Raw genomic sequence first — 22,527 nt, 5'->3', positions numbered from 1 at the left:
CTCGTAATTTTCTGCACCTGATTGTCCAGCATACGACATGTTTACACCTCACTAAATGGCCAAACTCCCCACACGGGGCCGTGGTATCGACACTTGGCGACAGCACCCGTGAGAGTGCAGTTTGTCTGAAGAGGTGGGTGTGCCCGCTTTTGGTCGACGGCACTGCCACTGGGTCCCTCCTAGTACAATAAAGTGTCTCTGGCGGTGGTGGTGCGCACCCAACGTCAGACACACCGTTGTAATATGAGGGGCCCTGGGCCTGTACCGCCGGCCACGAGACAGTTCCCCCCCCAGCTCAAACAGTGCTCTACCACTTGCAAAATTATCTCACAGCTCCACCAATGTTTAGTCTATGCGCTGACATCCTTCAATGCCTGCCACTGACAATACCATTGTATTGACATTTTTGTTATGTTAGGCCTTCGATGCCTGTCTGTGGTCACTCCTTCCACTAGGCCTCCACTGACCACACCACTGCTGCCCGTGTACCCCTGTAACCAATTTAAAATTGCCTACAGCCATGTGTTATTATTTTAGGCCTTCGATGCCTGTCTGCGGTCACTCCTTCCACTAGGCCTCCACTGACCACACCACTGCTGCCCGTGTACCCCTGGAACCAATTTAAAATTGCCTACAGCCATGTGTTATTATTTTAGGCCTTCGATGCCTGTCTGCGGTCACTCCTTCCACTAGGCCTCCACTGACCACACCACTGCTGCCCGTGTACCCCTGGAACCAACATCAGAAAATATAAAAATAAGTATTTTGCTTATAAAAAAGAAAATACTGGAGAGATATCAAATGCAGACATTTTAACATTAAAAACAAACACATACAACAAAAATCTGGTACAGTACTAAAAATGGCCACCAGCTACAATAACTTTCTCCTGCAAGTAGTTAACTGAAAGGTTTTTTCAATTTTAAACACAGATATGGCATCCACCGAGTGTTGTCCTGTCGCGTCTTCTTTATATTATTGCCAAGAAGATGCAAAACAATGAAAATAATAAAATCATTATTTACCAAAAAAATAGAGTAAGTCAAAACCACATTGCAAATAAACATTCATTACAAATAAAGAAGCAGGGCGCGTCCGAGGGTGAGTATATACCTAATAAGAATATAATCACCCTCGGACGCGCCCTGCTTCTTTCCGACAGCCTTCCTTCCTAAGAATCAGCCCTTCCGTGGTGTAGAGAGAGGGTTTGTTACACTCCAAGGTGTTCCCCAGGTTGCCTTTCCTGAGCTTCGATCTTCCGGCTCTCGTTTAGTAGTTGTTGGAAACTACGCTGCATTAGGCCTACAAATTGGGTATGGGGTGTAGAGAGATGGTGTGTTCCACTCCAAGGTGTTCTCCAGGTTGCCTTTCCTGAGCTTCGATCTTCCGGCTCTCGTTTAGTAGTTGTTGGAAACTACGCTGCATTAGGCCTACAAATTGGGTATGGGGTGTAGAGAGATGGTGTGTTCCACTGTAGAGAGATGGTGTGTTCCACTCCAAGGTGTTCCCCGGGTTTCCTCGCTAATGCTTCGATCATCATGCTCTCGTTTAGTAGTTGTTGGAAACTACGCTGCATTAGGCCTACAAATTGGGTATGGGGTGTAGAGAGATGGTGTGTTTCACTCCAAGGTGTTCCCCAGGTTTCCTCGCCAATGCTTCGATCATCATGCTCTTGTTTAGTAGTTGTTGGAAACTACGCTGCATTGGGCCTACAAATTGGGTATGGGGTGTAGAGAGATGGTGTGTTCCACTCCAAGGTGTTCCCCAGGTTGCCTTTCCTGAGCTTCGATCTTCCGGCTCTCGTTTAGTAGTTGTTGGAAACTACGCTGCATTAGGCCTACAAATTGGGTATGGGGTGTAGAGAGATGGTGTGTTCCACTCCAAGGTGTTCTCCAGGTTGCCTTTCCTGAGCTTCGATCTTCCGGCTCTCGTTTAGTAGTTGTTGGAAACTACGCTGCATTAGGCCTACAAATTGGGTATGGGGTGTAGAGAGATGGTGTGTTCCACTGTAGAGAGATGGTGTGTTCCACTCCAAGGTGTTTCCCAGGTTTCCTCGCCAATGCTTCGATCATCATGCTCTCGTTTAGTAGTTGTTGGAAACTACGCTGCATTAGGCCTACAAATTGGGTATGGGGTGTAGAGAGATGGTGTGTTCCACTGTAGAGAGATGGTGTGTTCCACTCCAAGGTGTTCCCCAGGTTTCCTCGCCAATGCTTCGATCATCATGCTCTCGTTTAGTAGTTGTTGGAAACTACGCTGCATTAGGCCTACAAATTGGGTATGGGGTGTAGAGAGATGGTGTGTTCCACTCCAAGGTGTTCTTCAGGTTGCCTTTCCTGAGCTTCGATCTTCCGGCTCTCGTTTAGTAGTTGTTGGAAACTACGCTGCATTAGGCCTACAAATTGGGTATGGGGTGTAGAGAGATGGTGTGTTCCACTATAGAGAGATGGTGGTTTCCACTCCAAGGTGTTCCCCAGGTTTCCTCGCCAATGCTTCGATCATCATGCTCTCGTTTAGTAGTTGTTGGAAACTACGCTGCATTAGGCCTACAAATTGGGTATGGGGTGTAGAGAGATGGTGTGTTTCACTCCAAGGTGTTCCCCAGGTTTCCTCGCCAATGCTTCGATCATCATGCTCTCGTTTAGTAGTTGTTGGAAACTACGCTGCATTGGGCCTACAAATTGGGTATGGGGTGTAGAGAGATGGTGTGTTCCACTCCAAGGTGTTCCCCAGGTTGCCTTTCCTGAGCTTCTATCTTCCGGCTCTCGTTTAGTAGTTGTTGGAAACTACGCTGCATTAGGCCTACAAATTGGGTATGGGGTGTAGAGAGATGTTGTGTTCCACTCCAAGGTGTTCTCCAGGTTGCCTTTCCTGAGCTTCGATCTTCCGGCTCTCGTTTAGTAGTTGTTGGAAACTACGCTGCATTAGGCCTACAAATTGGGTATGGGGTGTAGAGAGATGGTGTGTTCCACTCCAAGGTGTTCTCCAGGTTGCCTTTCCTGAGCTTCGATCTTCCGGCTCTCGTTTAGTAGTTGTTGGAAACTACGCTGCATTAGGCCTACAAATTGGGTATGGGGTGTAGAGAGATGGTGTGTTCCACTGTAGAGAGATGGTGTGTTCCACTCCAAGGTGTTCCCCAGGTTTCCTCGCCAATGCTTCGATCATCATGCTCTCGTTTAGTAGTTGTTGGAAACTACGCTGCATTAGGCCTACAAATTGGGTATGGGGTGTAGAGAGATGGTGTGTTCCACTGTAGAGAGATGGTGTGTTCCACTCCAAGGTGTTCTCCAGGTTTCCTCGCCAATGCTTCGATCATCATGCTCTCGTTTAGTAGTTGTTGGAAACTACGCTGCATTAGGCCTACAAATTGGGTATGGGGTGTAGAGAGATGGTGTGTTCCACTCCAAGGTGTTCCCCAGGTTTCCTCGCCAATGCTTCGATCATCATGCTCTCGTTTAGTAGTTGTTGGAAACTACGCTGCATTGGGCCTACAAATTGGGTATGGGGTGTAGAGAGATGGTGTGTTCCACTCCAAGGTGTTCCCAGGTTACCTTTCCTGAGCTTCGATCTTCCGGCTCTCGTTTAGTAGTTGTTGGAAACTACGCTGCATTAGGCCTACAAATTGGGTATGGGGTGTAGAGAGATGGTGTGTTCCACTGTAGAGAGATGGTGTGTTCCACTCCAAGGTGTTCCCCAGGTTTCCTCGCCAATGCTTCGATCATCATGCTCTCGTTTAGTAGTTGTTGGAAACTACGCTGCATTAGACCTACAAATTGGGTATGGGGTGTAGAGAGATGGTGTGTTCCACTCCAAGATGTTCTCCAGGTTGCCTTTCCTGAGCTTCGATCTTCCGGCTCTCGTTTAGTAGTTGTTGGAAACTACGCTGCATTAGGCCTACAAATTGGGTATGGGGTGTAGAGAGATGGTGTGTTCCACTGTAGAGAGATGGTGTGTTCCACTCCAAGGTGTTCCCCATGTTTCCTCGCCAATGCTTCGATCATCATGCTCTCGTTTAGTAGTTGTTGGAAACTACGCTGCATTAGGCCTACAAATTGGGTATGGGGTGTAGAAAGATGGTGTGTTCCACTGTAGAGAGATGGTGTGTTCCACTCCAAGGTGTTCCCCAGGTTTCCTCGCGAATGCTTCGATCATCATGTTCTCGTTTAGTAGTTGTTGGAAACTACGCTGCATTAGGCCTACAAATTGGGTATGGGGTGTAGAGAGATGGTGTGTTCCACTCCAAGGTGTTCCCCAGGTTTCCTCGCCAATGCTTCGATCATCATGCTCTCGTTTAGTAGTTGTTGGAAACTACGCTGCATTGGGCCTACAAATTGGGTATGGGGTGTAGAGAGATGGTGTGTTCCACTCCAAGGTGTTCCCCAGGTTGCCTTTCCTGAGCTTCGATCTTCCGGCTCTCGTTTAGTAGTTGTTGGAAACTACGCTGCATTAGGCCTACAAATTGGGTATGGGGTGTAGAGAGATGGTGTGTTCCACTCCAAGGTGTTCTCCAGGTTGCCTTTCCTGAGCTTCGATCTTCCGGCTCTCGTTTAGTAGTTGTTGGAAACTACGCTGCATTAGGCCTACAAATTGGGTATGGGGTGTAGAGAGATGGTGTGTTCCACTGTAGAGAGATGGTGTGTTCCACTCCAAGGTGTTCCCCAGGTTTCCTCGCCAATGCTTCGATCATCATGCTCTCGTTTAGTAGTTGTTGGAAACTATGCTGCATTGGGCCTACAAATTGGGTATGGGGTGTAGAGAGATGGTGTGTTCCACTCCAAGGTGTTCCCCAGGTTTCCTCGCCAATGCTTCGATCATCATGCTCTCGTTTAGTAGTTGTTGGAAACTACGCTGCATTAGGCCTACAAATTGGGTATGGGGTGTAGAGAGATGGTGTGTTCCACTCCAAGGTGTTCCCCAGGTTTCCTCGCCAATGCTTCGATCATCATGCTCTCGTTTAGTAGTTGTTGGAAACTACGCTGCATTGGGCCTACAAATTGGGTATGGGGTGTAGAGAGATGGTGTGTTCCACTCCAAGGTGTTCCCCAGGTTGCCTTTCCTGAGCTTCGATCTTCCGGCTCTCGTTTAGTAGTTGTTGGAAACTATGCTGCATTAGGCCTACAAATTGGGTATGGGGTGTAGAGAGATGGTGTGTTCCACTGTAGAGAGATGGTGTGTTCCACTCCAAGGTGTTCCCCAGGTTTCCTCGCCAATGCTTCGATCATCATGCTCTCGTTTAGTAGTTGTTGGGAACTACGCTGCATTAGGCCTACAAATTGGGTATGGGGTGTAGAGAGATGGTGTGTTCCACTCCAAGGTGTTCCCCAGGTTTCCTCGCCAATGCTTCGATCATCATGCTCTCGTTTAGTAGTTGTTGGAAACTACGCTGCATTAGGCCTACAAATTGGGTATGGGGTGTAGAGAGATGGTGTGTTCCACTCCAAGGTGTTCCCCAGGTTTCCTCGCCAATGCTTCGATCATCATGCTCTCGTTTAGTAGTTGTTGGAAACTACGCTGCATTGGGCCTACAAATTGGGTATGGGGTGTAGAGAGATGGTGTGTTCCACTCCAAGGTGTTCTCCAGGTTGCCTTTCCTGAGCTTCGATCTTCCGGCTCTCATTTAGTAGTTCTTGGAAACTACACTGCATTAGGCCTACAAATTGGGTATGGGGTGTAGAGAGATGGTGTGTTCCACTCCAAGGTGTTCTCCAGGTTGCCTTTCCTGAGCTTCGATCTTCCGGCTCTCGTTTAGTAGTTGTTGGAAACTACGCTGCATTAGGCCTACAAATTGGGTATGGGGTGTAGAGAGATGGTGTGTTCCACTCCAAGGTGTTACCCAGGTTTCCTCGCCAATGCTTCGATCATCATGCTCTCGTTTAGTAGTTGTTGGAAACTACGCTGCATTAGACCTACAAATTGGGTATGGGGTGTAGAGAGATGGTGTGTTCCACTCCAAGGTGTTCTCCAGGTTGCCTTTCCTGAACTTCTATCTTCAGGCTCTCATTAAATTGTGGTTAAACGGAACAACTGCATTTGGCGTACTAGTTGGTTTGGGGCCTACTATCGGTGTCTGCCACTCCTTGCTGTTCTGCTGGTTTCCTGTCCTGAAATTCCGTTTTCAGGCGCTCGTTAAGTAGTTGTTAATGTTAGACTGCATTTGGCCTACTAGTTGGGTTGGGGCCTACTATCGGTGTCTGCCACTCCTTGCTGTTCTCCTCCACTGAACAAAGCTGTGCCGCCTGTTTACTACTGTTGCCAATTTTGAACTGCATTTCGACTACTTACTGATTTGGGCCTACTCTCTGTGTCAGCCTCTCATTCCAGTTGTCCTCCACTGCAATGCCCCCTGATTAGTCCTGTGTTACCAATTTTGAACTGCATTTAGCCCACTTTATTCTTTGGGCCTATATCTGTGTTTCCTCCTCATCCTGCCCATTGCCCAGCCAGTGATAGATGAGTCTGCTGGTACATTGACCCATAATGCAACATTTCCCGTGCACGCTACACTGCAAGATTGTGACCCTGCTGAAAGTCAGGTCCCCCTTCCCGCATACCATACCACCTTACACGGGGACAAACAGGAAGGTGCAGATGAAAGTGCAGGTTCCTTCATCAGGTGGGGGAGGAATACTAGTTGGCGACGTCACTGGCACAGGGCCTCTCATAGTATGCAAAAGTGTTGCTGCCGGTGGGAGGCGCCCCCGCCGTGCAAACACACCGCTGTACTTTGAGGGGCCCTGTGCCAGTGCCAATGCCAACGAGTGGGCCCCCCCTGCTTGCTCAGGTTCACAGCACTTGCAAAGTTGAAATACTTACCTCTCCCTGCTCCACTGCCGTGACGTGGTCCAGATTTCCTGGGCCCACTAATTACTTGAACCAGCCCTACCCACCAAAACTTTAGCCAAATGAACCCCAATTTCAAATGCCTTCCAATTATTATAAGGTAAATTACACTTGACAAGCTTCATTAAGAAGAATGGATGGTTTTGACATTAAAATGGGCACTCTAGGTGTTTTCCTGGCCCCCACTCACTGCCGACTATGCTGCCCCATTGACTTGCATTGGGTTTCGTGTTTCGGTCGATCCCGACTTTACGTCATAATCGGCCGATTTCACTCGACCCGACTTTTGAGATAGTCGGGTTTCGCGAAACCCGGCTCGACTCTAAAAAGGTCAAGGTCGCTCAACTCTAGTTGCTGCTGCTTCTCCAGTCTCTGCCATTAAAGTCAGTGCTGGTCAGCAGCGAGCGGACTTCTCTGGGACTAAGTCCTTGTCTGCACATACTGAGCATGCCCAGGGTAAGATCTCCCATTGGAGATCGAGGGTCATGTGCTCAGGCTCTGCAGCACATTCCATTGGTCCTCTTGGCAGGTCTTGGAAGGGCAAAAGTGCTGTAGCCACTTCCTGTGCTGCAACTATATAAACTGCGCATGACCGCACGGCCATGCGCTAGTATTGTCTCATAACGTTATATGTGTGTGTGTAGATGAATGTATGTCGATGGATGAAAGCTCCTAAATATCCCTCCCTAGAGTTGTTGTCTGCTCGCGGATGTTGGTAGCTATCTAGCGCCCGACTAATCATCTGCACGATACACACATTACAGCGTCCTCTTGCTGTGTCCGCCTGTACGGCACCGTGCGCTTGCCTTGCGCTTTCCATACCCAAGCCAGTGTGGTTGGTGGCGTCCGTCTGTGCGGCATTGCTCACACTCCTGTGCATTTATATATTTAAACTTAGTTTCCTTACACACCCAGTTGTGGTGTAGTGCCAGCGAGGGTCTAATCGGACTTCAATCCCAGTTGGGGTTAAGTACGCTGACTACTCGCTCGCGCTTTAGGTGCGGTACCGCGATCCTGTGACGCAACAGGATTGCTCCCTTCACGCTGGGTGAGGTTGAACCCACGTATATATACTTTAGTGTACCGCCATATAGTCTGTATTTACTAGCAGCAGGTTTTCACCTGCACGGTGGACCCCGGACTGCGAACGCATCTATATCACCTTTCTTGGTGCGTTCCGCCAGTCCTAACAGTCTGTGCTCACTCAATGGAATGAATGTGCTCTGGCAGCAAATTTCAGAAAGGGTCTCTCTGAAGCCCTTAAGGATGTCATGGTTGGATTTCCTATGCCTGCTGTTCTCACTGAGTCTATGTCTTTGGCCATTCAGATCGATCGACGCTTACGTGAGCGTAAAACTGTGCACCATTTGGCGGTATTATCTGAGCATAAACCTGAGCCTATGCAATGCAATAGGACTTTGATCAGAGCTGAATGGCAAGAACACAGACGACAGAATGGGCTGTGTTTTTACTGTGATGATTCCACTCATGCTATCTCCGATTGTCCTAAGCGCACTAAGCGGTTCGCTAGGTCTGCCACCATTGGTACGGTACAGTCGAAATTTCTTTTGTCCGTTACTTTGATCTGCTCTTTGTCATCCTATTCTGTCATGGCATTTGTGGATTCAGGCGCTGCCCTGAATTTGATGGACTTGGAGTATGCTAGGCGCTGTGGTTTATTCTTGGAGCCCTTGCAGTATCCTATTCCATTGAGAGGAATTGATGCTACGCCTTTGGCCAAGAATAAGCCTCAGTACTGGACCCAGCTGACCATGTGCATGGCTCCTGAGCATCAGGAGGATATTCGCTTTTTGGTGTTGCATAATCTGCATGATGTGGTCGTGTTGGGGTTGCCATGGCTACAAGTCCATAACCCAGTATTGGATTGGAAATCAATGTCTGTGTCCAGCTGGGGTTGTCAGGGGGTACATGGTGATGTTCCATTTCTGTCTATTTCATCATCCACCCCTTCTGAGGTCCAAGAGTTCTTGTCGGATTACCGGGATGTATTTGATGAGCCCAAGTCCAGTGCCCTACCTCCGCATAGGGATTGTGATTGTGCTATCGATTTGATTCCTGGTAGTAAGTTTCCTAAAGGTCGACTGTTTAATTTGTCTGTGCCTGAGCACGCCGCTATGCGGAGTTACGTAAAAGAATCCTTGGAGAAGGGTCATATTCGCCCGTCGTCGTCGCCATTGGGAGCAGGGTTCTTTTTTGTGGCCAAGAAGGATGGTTCGCTGAGACCTTGTATTGATTACCGCCTTCTAAATAAAATCATGGTCAAATTTCAGTACCCCTTGCCGCTGCTGTCAGATTTGTTTGCTCGGATTAAGGGGGCTAGTCGGTTCACCAAGATAGATCTTCGTGGTGCGTATAATCTTGTGCGCATTAAACAGGGCGATGAATGGAAAACAGCATTTAATACGCCCGAGGGCCATTTTGAGTACCTGGTTATGCCATTTGGGCTTTCTAATGCTCCATCAGTGTTTCAGTCCTTTATGCATGACATCTTCCGAGAGTACCTGGATAAATTCCTGATTGTATACTTGGATGATATTTTGGTCTTCTCGGATGATTGGGAGTCTCACGTGAAGCAGGTCAGAATGGTGTTCCAGGTCCTGCGTGCGAATTCTTTGTTTGTGAAGGGGTCTTTTCAAGAGTTGAAGCGTCGTTTTTCTTCTGCCCCTGTGTTGTGTCAACCAGATGTTTTGCTCCCGTTCCAGGTCGAGGTTGATGCTTCTGAGATTGGAGCAGGGGCTGTTTTGTCGCAAAGAAGTTCTTATGGCTCGGTGATGAAACCATGCACCTTCTTTTCCAGGAAGTTTTCGCCTGCTGAGCGTAATTATGATGTTGGCAATCGAGAGTTGTTGGCCATGAAGTGGGCATTCGAGGAGTGGCGTCATTGGCTTGAAGGAGCTAAGCATCGCGTGGTGGTCTTGACTGATCACAAGAACTTGACTTATCTCGAGTCTGCCAAACGGTTGAATCCTAGACAGGCTCGTTGGTCGCTGTTTTTCTCCCATTTTGACTTTGTTGTTTCGTACCTTCCGGGCTCTAAAATGTGAAGGCGGATGCCCTGTCTAGGAGTTTTGTGCCCGACTCTCCGGGTTTGTCTGAGCCGGCGGGTATTCTCAAAGAGGGGGTAATTTTGTCTGCCATCTCCCCTGATTTGCGGCGGGTGCTGCAAAAATTTCAGGCTAATAGACCTGACCGTTGCCCAGCGGAGAAACTGTTTGTCCCTGATAAATGGACAAGTAGAGTTATCTCTGAGGTTCATTGTTCGGTGTTGGCTGGTCATCCTGGAATCTTTGGTACCAGAGATTTGGTGGCTAGATCCTTTTGGTGGCCGTCTCTGTCGCGAGATGTGCGTTCGTTTGTGCAGTCCTGTGGGATTTGTGCTCGGGCTAAGCCCTGCTGTTCTCGTGCCAGTGGGTTGCTTTTGCCCTTGCCAGTCCCGAAGAGGCCCTGGACACATATCTCTATGGATTTTATTTCGGATCTCCCCGTCTCTCAAAAAATGTCGGTCATTTGGGTTGTTTGTGATCGCTTCTCGAAGATGGTCCATTTGGTACCCTTGTCTAAATTGCCTTCCTCCTCTGATCTGGTACCATTGTTCTTCCAGCATGTGGTTCGTTTACATGGCATTTCAGAGAACATCTTTTCTGACAGAGGTTCCCAGTTTGTTTCGAGGTTTTGGCGAGCCTTTTGTGCTAGGATGGGCATTGATTTGTCTTTTTCCTCGGCTTTCCATCCTCAGACAAATGGCCAGACTGAACGAACCAATCAGACCTTGGAAACATATCTGAGATGTTTTATTTCTGCCGATCAGGATGATTGGGTGTCTTTTTTGCCTTTGGCTGAGTTCGCCCTTAATAATCGGGTCAGCTCGGCTACTTTGGTTTCGCCGTTTTTCTGCAATTCTGGTTTCCATCCTCGTTTCTCTTCAGGGCAGGTTGAGTCTTCTGACTGTCCTGGTGTGGATACTGTGGTGGATAGGTTGCAGCAGATTTGGACTCATGTGGTGGACAATTTGACATTGTCTCAGGAGAAGGCTCAACGTTTCGCTAACTGCAGGCGCTGTGTGGGTCCCCGACTTCGTGTTGGGGATTTGGTTTGGTTGTCATCTCGTTATATTCCTATGAAAGTTTCCTCTCCTAAGTTTAAGCCTCGTTTCATTGGTCCGTATAGGATTTCTGAGGTTCTTAATCCTGTGTCTTTTCGTTTGACCCTTCCAGCTTCTTTTTCCATCCATAACGTATTCCATAGGTCATTGTTGCGGAGATACGTGGCACCTGTGGTTCCATCCGTTGATCCTCCTGCCCCGGTTTTGGTTGAGGGGGAGTTGGAGTATATAGTGGAGAAGAATTTGGATTCTCGTATTTCGAGACGGAAACTTCAGTACCTGGTTAAGTGGAATGGTTATGGTCAGGAAGATAATTCATGGGTCTTTGCCTCTGATGTTCATGCTGCCGATCTGGTTCGTGCCTTTCATTTGGCTCATCCAGGTCGGCCTGGGGGCTCTGGTGAGGGTTCGGTGAGCCCTCCTCAAGGGAGGGGTACTGTTGTGAATTCTGTGGTCAAGCTCCCTCCTGTGGTCATGAGTGGTACTTCGGCTGGTTCTGTCTATGATCTTCCGCTGGTGGATGTGAGTGGGGCTGCGGCTTCTGAGTTTCCTTCCTCAGGTGACGAGGTTAAGTCGTTAGGTGCTGCTCTATTTAACTCCACCTAGTTCTTTGTTCCTGGCCTCCAGTCAATGTTCCAGTATTGGTCTGGCTCTCTCCTGGATCGTTCTTGTGGCCTGTCTGCCCTGCATAAGCTAAGTTCTGCTTGTGTTACTTTTGTTTGCTATATTTTCTGTCCAGCTTGCTATATTGGTTTTTCTTGCTTGCTGGAAGCTCTGAAACGCAGAGGGAGCACCTCCGTACCGTTAGTCGGTGCGGAGGGTCTTTTTGCCCCCTCTGCGTGGTTGTTTGTAGGTTTTTGTGCTGACCGCAAAGCTATCTTTCCTATCCTCGGTCTATTCAGTAAGTCGGGCCTCACTTTGCTAAAATCTATTTCATCTCTGTGTTTGTATTTTCATCTTAACTCACAGTCATTATATGTGGGGGGCTGCCTTTTCCTTTGGGGAATTTCTCTCAGGCAAGGTAGGCTTATTTTTCTATCTTCAGGGCTAGTTAGTTTCTCAGGCTGTGCCGAGTTGCATAGGGAGCGTTAGGCGCAATCCACGGCTACCTCTAGTGTGGTATGATAGGATTAGGGATTGCGGTCAGCAGAGTTTCCACGTCTCAGAGCTCGTCCTATGTTAGTAACTATCAGGTCACTTTGTGTGCTCTTTAACCACTAGGTCCATTGTGGTTCTGAATCACCTGTTCATAACACTTATATAGATGTGTTGTGAGAGCTTTGAACACCCAAGTGTTTAACTACAGTTTATAACGCAGAGCTGTTAAAATAATAATACTTTTTTGCCCCACAAAAATTACTTTTTAGCCCCTAGTTTTGTATTTTCCCAAGGGTAACAGGAGAAATTGGACCCCCAAAGATGTTTTGCAATTTGTCCTGAGTACGCTGATACCCTATATGTGGAGGGTAACCACCGCTTGGGCACATGGCAGAGCTCGGAAGGGAAGGAGCACCATTTGGAAATCAGACTTAGATGGATTGGTCTGCAGGTGTCACGTTGCATTTGCAGAGCCCCTGATGTACCTAAACAGTAGAAACCCCCCACAAGTGACCCCATATTGGAAACTACACCCCCAAGGAACTTATGTAGATGTGTTGTGAGAACTTTGAACCCCCAAGTGTTTCACTACAGTTAATAACGCAAAGCCGTGAAAATAAAAAATCATTTTTTTCCACAAAAATTATATTTAGCATCCAGTTTTGTATTTTCCCAAGGGTAACAGGAGAAATTGGTCCCCAAAAGTTGTTGTCCAATTTGTTCCGAGTACGCTGATACCCCATATGTGGGGGGAACCACCGTTTGGGTGCATGGCAGAGCTCGGAAGGGAAGGAGCGCCATTTGGAATGCAGACTTAGAAGGATTGGTCTGCAGGCGTCACATTGCATTTGCAGGGCCCCTGATGTACCTAAACAGTAGAAATCCCCCACAAGTGACACCATATTGGAACCTAGACCCCCCAAGCAACTTATCTGGATGTGTTATGAGAACTTTGAACCCCCAAGTATTTCACTACAGTTTATAATGCAGAGCCGTGAAAATAAAAATGTTTTTTTAGCCCCCCAAATTTTTATTTTCCCAAGGGTAACAAGAGAAGTTGGACCACAAAAGTTGTTGCCCAATTTGTCCTGAGTACGCTGATACCCGATATGTTGGGGTAAACCCCTGTTTGGGCACACGGGAGAGCTCGGAAGGGAAGGAGCACTGTTTTACTTTTTCAACGCAGAATTGGCTGGAATTAAGATAGGACGCCATGTCGCGTTTGGAGAGCTCTGATGTGCCTAAACAATGGAAATCCCCAATTCTAACTGAAACGCTAACCCAAACACACCCCTAATCCCAACCACACCCCTAACCCCAACCCTAACCACACCCCTAACTCCAACACACTCCTAACCCTAATCCCAACCATAACCTTAACTACACCCCTTACCCTGACACACCCCTAACACTAATCCCAACTGTAAATGTAATCCAAACCCTAACCCCAACCCTAGCCCCAACCCTAACCCTAACCCTAGACCTAACCCTAGCTCTAACCTTAACCCTAGCCCTTACCCTAGCCCTATCCCTAACCCTAGCCCTAGCCCTAACCCTAATGGGAAAATGGAAATAAATACTTTTTTTACATTTTTTTATTTTTCTCTAACTAAGGGGTGATGGAGGGGGTTTGACTTACTTTTATAGCGGGTTTTTTTAGCGGATTTTTATGATTGACAGCTGTCACACACTAAAAGACACTTTTTATTGCAAAAAAATTTTTTTGGCGTTACCACATTTCGAGAGCTATAATTTTTCCATATTTTGGTCCACAGAGTCATGTGAGGTCTTGTTTTTTGCAAGATGAGTTGACGTTTTAATTGGTAAAATTTTTGGGCACCTGACATTTTTTGATCGCTTTTTAATCCGATTTTTGTGAGGCAGTATGACCAAAAAACAGCTAGTCAAGAATTACTTTTGGGGTCATGTTTATACCATTCTGCATTTGGTAAAATGGATAAAGCAGTTTTATTCTTCGGGTCAGTACGATTACAGTGATACCTCATTTAGATAATTTTTTTATGTTTTGGCACTTTTATATGATAAAAACTATTTTATAGAAAAAATAATTATTTTTGCATCGCTTTATTCTGAGGACTATAACTTTATTATTTTTTCACTGATGACGCTGTATGGTGGTCGTTTTTTGCGGGACAAGATGATATTTTCAGCGGTACCATGATTATTTATATCTGTCTTTTTGATCACATGCTATTCCACTTTTTGTTCGGCGGTATGATAATAAGGGGTTGTTTTTTGCCTCTTTTTTATTTTTTTTTACAGTGTTCACTGAAGGGGTTAACTAGTGGGACAGTTTTATAGGTCAGGTCGTCACGGACGTGGCGATACTAAATATGTGTACTTTTATTGTTTTTTTTTATTTAGATAAAGGAATGTATTTATTGGAACAATATTTTTTTTTTTTTATTTACTTAGGAATTTTTTTTTTTGTACACAACTGAATATTTTTTTAAAAACTTTTTTACTTTGCCCCAGGGGGGACATCACAGTAAAGTGACAGATCGCTGATCTGACACTTTGCTGTGCACTGTGTCAGATCAGCGATCTGATGTGCACAGCAGGGAGGCTTACCAGCGCTTGCTCTGAGCAGGCGCTTGTAAGCCACCTTCCTGCAGGACCCGGATGCAGCCCTGATGCCATTTTGGATCTGGGGCCTGCAGGGAGGAGGAGATAGGACACCCTCTGAACAACGCGATCACATCGCGTTGTTCCAAGGGTCTCAGGGAAGCATGCAGGGAGCCCCCTCCCTGCACGATGCTTCCCTATACCGCCAGAACACTGCGATCATGTTTGATCGGAGTGTGTCGGGGGTTAATGTGCCTGGGCGTTCCGTGACCGCTCCTGGCACATAGTGCCGGATGTCAGCTGCGATAGTCAGCTGACACCCGGCCGCGATCGGCCGCGCTCCCCCCATGAGCGCGGCCGATCGCTATGATGTACTATCCCATCCCTGGGAATTAAGTCCCAGGTCATCTTGACGGGATAGTACGTCAAATGGGATTAAGGGGTTAATGATGCTGTGACTTAAGACAGATGCATCTGCATGAATTCTGAAATGCACAGGGCTATACTTTCTGTTCAGATTTAACGAAATGCAGCAAGTACAAAGGAGGGCAACAAAATTAATAAAGGGGATGGGAGAACTACAATACCCAGATAGATTAGCGAAATTAGGATTATTTAGTCTAGAAAAAAGACGACTGAGGGGCGATCTAATAACCATGTATAAGTATATAAGGGGACAATACAAATATCTCGCTGAGGATCTGTTTATACCAAGGAAGGTGACGGGCACAAGGGGGCATTCTTTGCGTCTGGAGGAGAGAAGGTCTTTCCACCAACATAGAAGAGGATTCTTTACTGTTAGGGCAGTGAGAATCTGGAATTGCTTGCCTGAGGAGGTGGTGATGGCGAACTCAGTCGAGGGGTTCAAGAGAGGCCTGGATGTCTTCCTGGAGCAGAACAATATTGTATCATACAATTATGTTCTGTAGAAGGACGTAGATCTGGGGATTTATTATGATGGAATATAGGCTGAACTGGATGGACAAATGTCTTTTTTCGGCCTTACTAACTATGTTACTATGTTACTATGTTACTAAGGTAGATTGGACGGTGCTTCACAGTATGGATAGACAATGACCCAAAACATACTGTGACAGAAGCCCAATAGCCAAGTCAACCACCAGATCTCAACCCCATCAAGCATGTATTTCATGTGCTTGAAACAAAACTTAAGGCAGAAAGGCAACAAATTAAGTCAGATGCAGTACATTCCTGGCTAAGCCTCACAAAGGAGTAAACCTGGCTTTTGGAGATGTCCATGGCTTCCAGACTTTCGGCAGTCATTGCCTGCAAAGGATTCTCTGCAATGTATTAGAAATGAACATTTTATTTATGGTAAATTAAATTTGTCCAATCACTTTTGAGCTGTTGAAATGAGGAGGCTTTGTAAAAAAAAGGGTTTCAATTCCTAAAAGTTTTCCAGGATATTTTTGAACATTCAGCGTCTCCCTTTCACACACCACCTCCTCACCTCGCCCCCTATCTGTTGCAGTCCAGCAAGGTTCAGTTCTAGGGCTCTTCTCTATTTACACTTTTACCCTGGGACAGCTCATAGAATCTCACGGTTTTCAGTATCATCTCTATGCTGATGACACACAGATCTACTACATCTCTGGATCAGATATCACCACCCTACTAACCAGAATTCCTCAATGTCTATCCGCCATTTCATCCTTCTTCTCCACTAGATTTCTAAAACTTAACATGGACAAAACAGAATTCATTGTCTTTCCCCCATCTCACGTGACCCCCCCAACGAATCTATCCATTACAGTAAACGGCTGCCCACTCTCCCCAGTCCCACAAGCTTGCTGTCTCAGGGTAATCCTTGACACTGATCTCTCCTTCAAACCACATATCCAAGCCCTTTCCACTTCCTGCCGACTTCAACTCAAAAATATTTCACGGATCCGTACATTCCTAAACCAAGAATCTGCAAAAACCCTAGTCCACGCCCTCATCATCTCCCGCCTCGACTACTGTAACCTCCTGCTCTGTGGCCTCCCCTCTAACACTCTTGCACCCTGTTAGGAGTCGAGTTTCCTCTGCTGCACAGGGGGAATCTCGATCCGTCTCCACTGCGGTCTCCCATTCTCCTCCAGCCGCGGTGGAGTCTGCTCAGCAGGGACGTCGCTCCCAGTGTCTTGCTCGCTCTCACTCTGTACAGAGAGTTACTGCTGCTTCTTCAGCTCCTGCCATTAAAGTCAGTGCTGGTCAGCGGCGAGCGGACTTCCCTGGGACGAAGTCCTTGTTTGCGCACACTGAGCATGCCCAGAGCAAGATCTCCTGTTGGAGATCGAGGGTCATGTGCTCTGGCTCTGCAGCGCATTCCATTGGTCCTCTTGGCAGGTCTTGGAAGGGCAAAGTTTCTGTGGCCACTTCCTGTCCTGCAATTATATAAACTGCGCATGACCGCACGGCCATGCGCTAGTGTACAATTGAATACGTGTGTTTGTTGTGAGTGCAAGTCGTTCATTAAATACCCCTACCCTATTGTATGACTGTTCGCGTATGGAGTATGGCTGCTATCTAGCGCCCGACAAATCACTCAACGTGTCACACACGTATCAGCGTCTATTGCTGTGACCACCAGTGCGGCGCCACGCGCCAGTAGGCGCTTCCTGACCCACGTCTGGGTGCTTAGTGGTGCCTGCCAGCACGGCACAGTTCGCACTTCGGTGCTCTAATTATAAGAGTTGCCTAACACTCCCTGTTGCGGTGTTGTGCCAGCAAGGGTCTAATCGGACTTCAATCCTAGCTGGGGTTAAGTTCGCTGACTGCTTGCTCGCCTTCTATGTGCGGTACCGCGACCCTGTGACGCAACAGGATCGCTTCCTTCACGTTGGGTGAAATTTAACCCACGCGAATATACTTATGAGTACCGCCATATAGTCCGTCATTACTCAGCAGCAGGTTCCATCTCTGCACGGTGGACCCCGGGCTACGAACGCACCGTACACTATCAGTCTTATTATTTGGTGCGTTCCGCTAGCCCTAACATTACACTAGCGCCAGGGTCTGGCTAGTGATGACGGACAAACAGCAATCCCTGTGGTATATACAGCAGCTGGAGGGTAGGTTGGCGGCTCTCGAGAGCGCAACCTCAGCTGTGGATGTTACCGCAGTTGCTGTACAGGCTGCCAGCGTGGCTGCAGCAACTTTGTCCATTGCCACCCCTGTTCCGACATTTTCTCGCCTCCCGCTGCCAGAAAAATTTTCTGGTAATAGCAAATTTTGTAGGGGATTTGTGAGTCAGTGCTCTATTCATCTCGAGCTTCTGGCTGCACGTTTCCCCACAGAGCGGGCTAAGGTGGGATTTATTGTGTCTCTATTGTCGGACAGGGCGTTGGAATGGGCTACGCCGCTGTGGGAGCGTGGCGATCATGTGGTGCAGAGTGCTCCTCTGTTTTTGAGCACTTTAAAACAGGTCTTTTTAGGACCTCAAGTCACCCATGACACTGCGCTCCAACTGCTGGCATTAACTCAGGGTGAGTCCTTGGTCAGTCATTTTGCCGTCCAATTCCGCACTTTAGCATCTGAGCTGGAATGGTCGGATAAAGCTCTTATCCCCATATTTTGGAGGGGCTTGGCTGACCATGTAAAGGACGCTCTGGCCACTAGGGAGATTCCTGCCACACTGGAGGAGTTAATAACAGTCTCCACTCGAATTGACCTCCGTTTTAACGAGCGGAGGTTAGAGCGAGCCCAGTGTAGGCAGAGGTTTCGGCTGGCTCCTACTTTCGCCAAACCTCTGGAATCTCCGGTCCTGGTTCCTGAGTCACATGAGGCCAGGGAAGTGTCACAAGCGGGACCTAAGTCCCGGACCGCTTGTGCACTCAGGGTCTGTCATGTTTGCCAGCAGTCTGGACATTTAGCCACCAGATGTCCTCAGCGGTCGAGGAAACGTCAGCGTCTAGTGGTCGTAGGTGGAGGTACACTAGACACGGCGACGTTTGCCTCTAAATTGTCCTTTAAGGGGACAATTACTATAGGCTCATTCTCCCACTCGGTAGAGCTCTGCGTGGATTCTGGGGTGGAGGGCAATTTTATGTCTTCTGCCTTCGCCCAACGCCACGCAATACCTCTGGTTATGCTAGCTCAACCTGTAACGGTACGAGTGGTGAATGGGTCGACTCTGCCCTCACAGATAACTCACCAGACCATCCCTTTTACTCTGTCCATGTTGCCATCTCATCAGGAGATTATTTCCCTGCTCGTCATTCCAGAGGGAATTGATGAAGTCCTGTTGGGAATACCTTGGTTACGGTACCACTCTCCTCATATCGAGTGGTCCTCAGGCAGAATTCTGGGATGGGGTGAATCTTGTGGGGGTAGGTGTCAGAGGGAGTGCGTTCAGGTAGCTACAACTGAGGTACCCGCAGATCTTTCCTCTCTCCCCAAGCAGTATTGGTCGTATGCAGACGTATTCTCCAAAAAGGCGGCGGAGACCCTTCCGCCCCATCGCCCCTATGACTGTCCTATTGACCTCTTGCCTGGTGCTGAGCCTCCCCGGGGTCGAGTCTATCCGCTATCTCTCCCGGAGACGGAGGCAATGTCACAGTACATCCAGGAAAATCTGGCAAGAGGGTTCATCAGGAAGTCAGTGTCACCTGCTGGGGCAGGGTTCTTCTTCGTGCAGAAGAAGAGTGGGGAATTGCGTCCATGCATAGACTACAGGGGTCTTAACGCCATCACCGTTAAGAATAAATACCCTTTGCCTTTGATATCTGAACTGTTCGATAGGCTTCGGGGAGCAAGGGTATTTACTAAATTAGATCTGCGGGGTGCTTACAACCTGATTCGCATCCGTGAGGGGGACGAATGGAAGACGGCGTTTAACACCAGGGATGGGCACTATGAATATCTGGTGATGCCCTTTGGGCTCTGTAATGCCCCAGCCATTTTCCAAGACTTTGTGAACGATATCTTCCGGGATATGCTTTCCACCTCGGTCGTAGTCTATCTGGATGATATTCTCATCTACTCTCCAGATATTGACTCCCACCGGAGAGATGTTTGCAAAGTCTTCGACCTCCTACGGGCAAACTTCCTCTATGCCAAGTTGGAGAAGTGTATGTTTGAGCAGGAGTCCTTACCTTTCCTAGGCTACATCATCTCAGCCCAAGGATTGGCCATGGATCCTGCCAAACTACAGGCTGTGATGGACTGGCAGGAACCCCATTCTCTTAAAGCGGTGCAGTGCTTTATGGGGTTCATCAATTATTATCGCCAGTTCATCCCGCATTTCTCAACTTTGGTAGCTCCCTTGGTTGCCCTCACCAAGAAGGGGGCGAATCCCAAATTGTGGTCTGAGGAGGTCTCCAAGGCTTTTATCTCTATAAAGTCACACTTCGCTAGCGCTCCCATTCTTCATCACCCCGATGTTGATAAGCCATTTATCATGGAGGTGGATGCCTCTTCTGTTGGTGCTGGAGCAGTCCTCTTCCAAAAGGATGCTCAAGGTCGGAAGCATCCTTGCTTCTTTTTCTCCAAGACCTTCGCACCAGCAGAGAGGAATTATTCCATCGGGGACAGGGAGTTGCTAGCCATGAAGTTGGCTTTTTCGGAGTGGAGACATCTCTTGGAGGGAGCACGTTTTCCCTTCCAAGTCTTCACAGATCACAAAAATTTGGTGTATCTGCAGACAGCTCAGCGGTTGAATTCTCGCCAGGCCAGATGGTCCTTGTTCTTCTCCCGGTTTCATTTCACCCTCCATTTCCTTTCTGGGGAGAACATTCGGGATGACGCTCTCTCTCGCTCCGTTGTGTCATCTGCGGAGGAGGAGGAGGAGCCTCGGCTTATTGTCCCCACCGAGAGTTTGAGAACCGTGGCCCCGGTTTTGCTGGAGTCTGTGCCCCCGGGCAAGACTTTTGTTCCATCTAGTTTGCGACCGGAGGTTCTCTCTTGGGCGCACTCGTCCAGGGTGGGTGGACATTTTGGTACTAAAAGGACATCAGAGTTACTGGCGAGGACATACTGGTGGCCGCATATGGCTCGTGATGTCGCGGAGTACGTTCGGGCGTGTGTCTCTTGCGCCAGGAACAAGACTCCTCGGCAACGGCCAGCTGGGTTGCTTTATCCTCTGCCCGTGGCTGACAGGCCCTGGGAGATGGTCGGGATGGACTTTGTGGTTGGCTTACCCAAGTCTCGTAATTGCACCATTATCTGGGTGATCACCGATCATTTTTCCAAAATGGTGCATTTGGTGCCTCTTCCACGGCTACCATCTGCACGGGCGTTGGCTGTCTTGTTTATCAAGCATATCTTTCGCTTACACGGTATGCCAGACAAAATTGTTAGTGACCGGGGTCCCCAGTTTGCGTCTCGATTCTGGAGGGAGCTATGTCGTCTACTCAGTATTGAGTTAAATCTCTCTTCGGCATATCATCCCGAGACGAATGGGTTGGTAGAAAGGGCCAACCAGACCTTGGTCACATATCTGCGACATTTTGTTTCTGCCAGACAGGATGACTGGGCATCCTTGCTACCATGGGCAGAGTTTGCACTTAACAATGCCGTAGCCGACTCTACCGGTCAGACTCCATTCCTCTTAAATTACGGCCAGCATCCGCGTGTTCCTGTGTCCATGCCTGTGTCTTCCGCTGATCCCAGGGTGGCAGACTGGGCTGTGGAGGCACGGGACATTTGGGATCGCACGCAGGATGCCATTCGGGCCTCCAAGGAGAGAATGAGGTCCTCCGCCGATGTTCATCGGCGCCCCGCTCCGACTTTTGCCCCTGGCGACTTGGTGTGGCTCTCCGCCTGTAACATCAGGCTGCGAGTTGAGTCCACTAAGTTTGCTCCTCGCTACTTGGGTCCCTTCAAGGTTCTCGAACAGGTTAATCCTGTGGTCTACCGCCTGGCTCTTCCTCCACGCTTGGGTATCACCGACACCTTTCATGTGTCCCTCTTGAAACCCGTATACATGTCCCGGTTTTCTGAGTCATCTGCCGGGACATCGGGTTCGTCTACGGACGATTACGAGGTGAACGCTATTTTGGGGTGCAAGGTGGTACGCGGCAAAAAGTTTTATTTGGTGGATTGGAAGGGTTATGGTCCAGAGGACAGGTCTTGGGAGCCTGCTGAAAACATTCGGGCCCCACAGCTCATTGCTGCCTTCGAGCGTAGCGAGGCCCAAGGAGGGGGGCCCTAAGAGGGGGGGGTAATGTTTGGAGTTGAGTTTCCTCTGCTGCACAGGGGGAATCTCGATCCGTCTCCGCTGCGGTCTCCCATTCTCCTCCAGCCGCAGTGGAGTCTGCTCAGCAGGGACGTCGCGCCCAGTGTCTTGCTCGCTCTCACTCTGTACAGAGAGTTACTGCTGCTTCTTCAGCTCCTGCCATTAAAGTCAGTGCTGGTCAGCGGCGAGCGGACTTCCCTGGGACTAAGTCCTTGTTTGCGCACACTGAGCATGCCCAGAGCAAGATCTCCCGTTGGAGATCGAGGGTCATGTGCTCTGGCTCTGCAGCGCATTCCATTGGTCCTCTTGGCAGGTCTTGGAAGGGCAAAGTTTCTGTGGCCACTTCCTGTCCTGCAATTATATAAACTGCGCATGACCGCACGGCCATGCACTAGTGTACAATTGAATACGTGTGTTTGTTGTGAGTGCAAGTCGTTCATTAAATACCCCTACCCTATTGTATGACTGTTCGCGTATGGAGTATGGCTGCTATCTAGCGCCCGACAAATCACTCAACGTGTCACACACGTATCAGCGTCTATTGCTGTGACCGCCAGTGCGGCGCCACGCGCCAGTAGGCGCTTCCTGACCCACGTCTGGGTGCTTAGTGGCGCCTGCCAGCACGGCACAGTTCGCACTTCGGTGCTCTAATTATAAGAGTTGCCTAACACACCCTGTTGCGGTGTTGTGCCAGCAAGGGTCT

Source organism: Ranitomeya imitator, chromosome 6, assembly GCF_032444005.1.
Source record: "Ranitomeya imitator isolate aRanImi1 chromosome 6, aRanImi1.pri, whole genome shotgun sequence".
NCBI lineage: Eukaryota > Metazoa > Chordata > Amphibia > Anura > Dendrobatidae > Ranitomeya > Ranitomeya imitator.
This window is presented reverse-complemented; position numbering follows the sequence as displayed.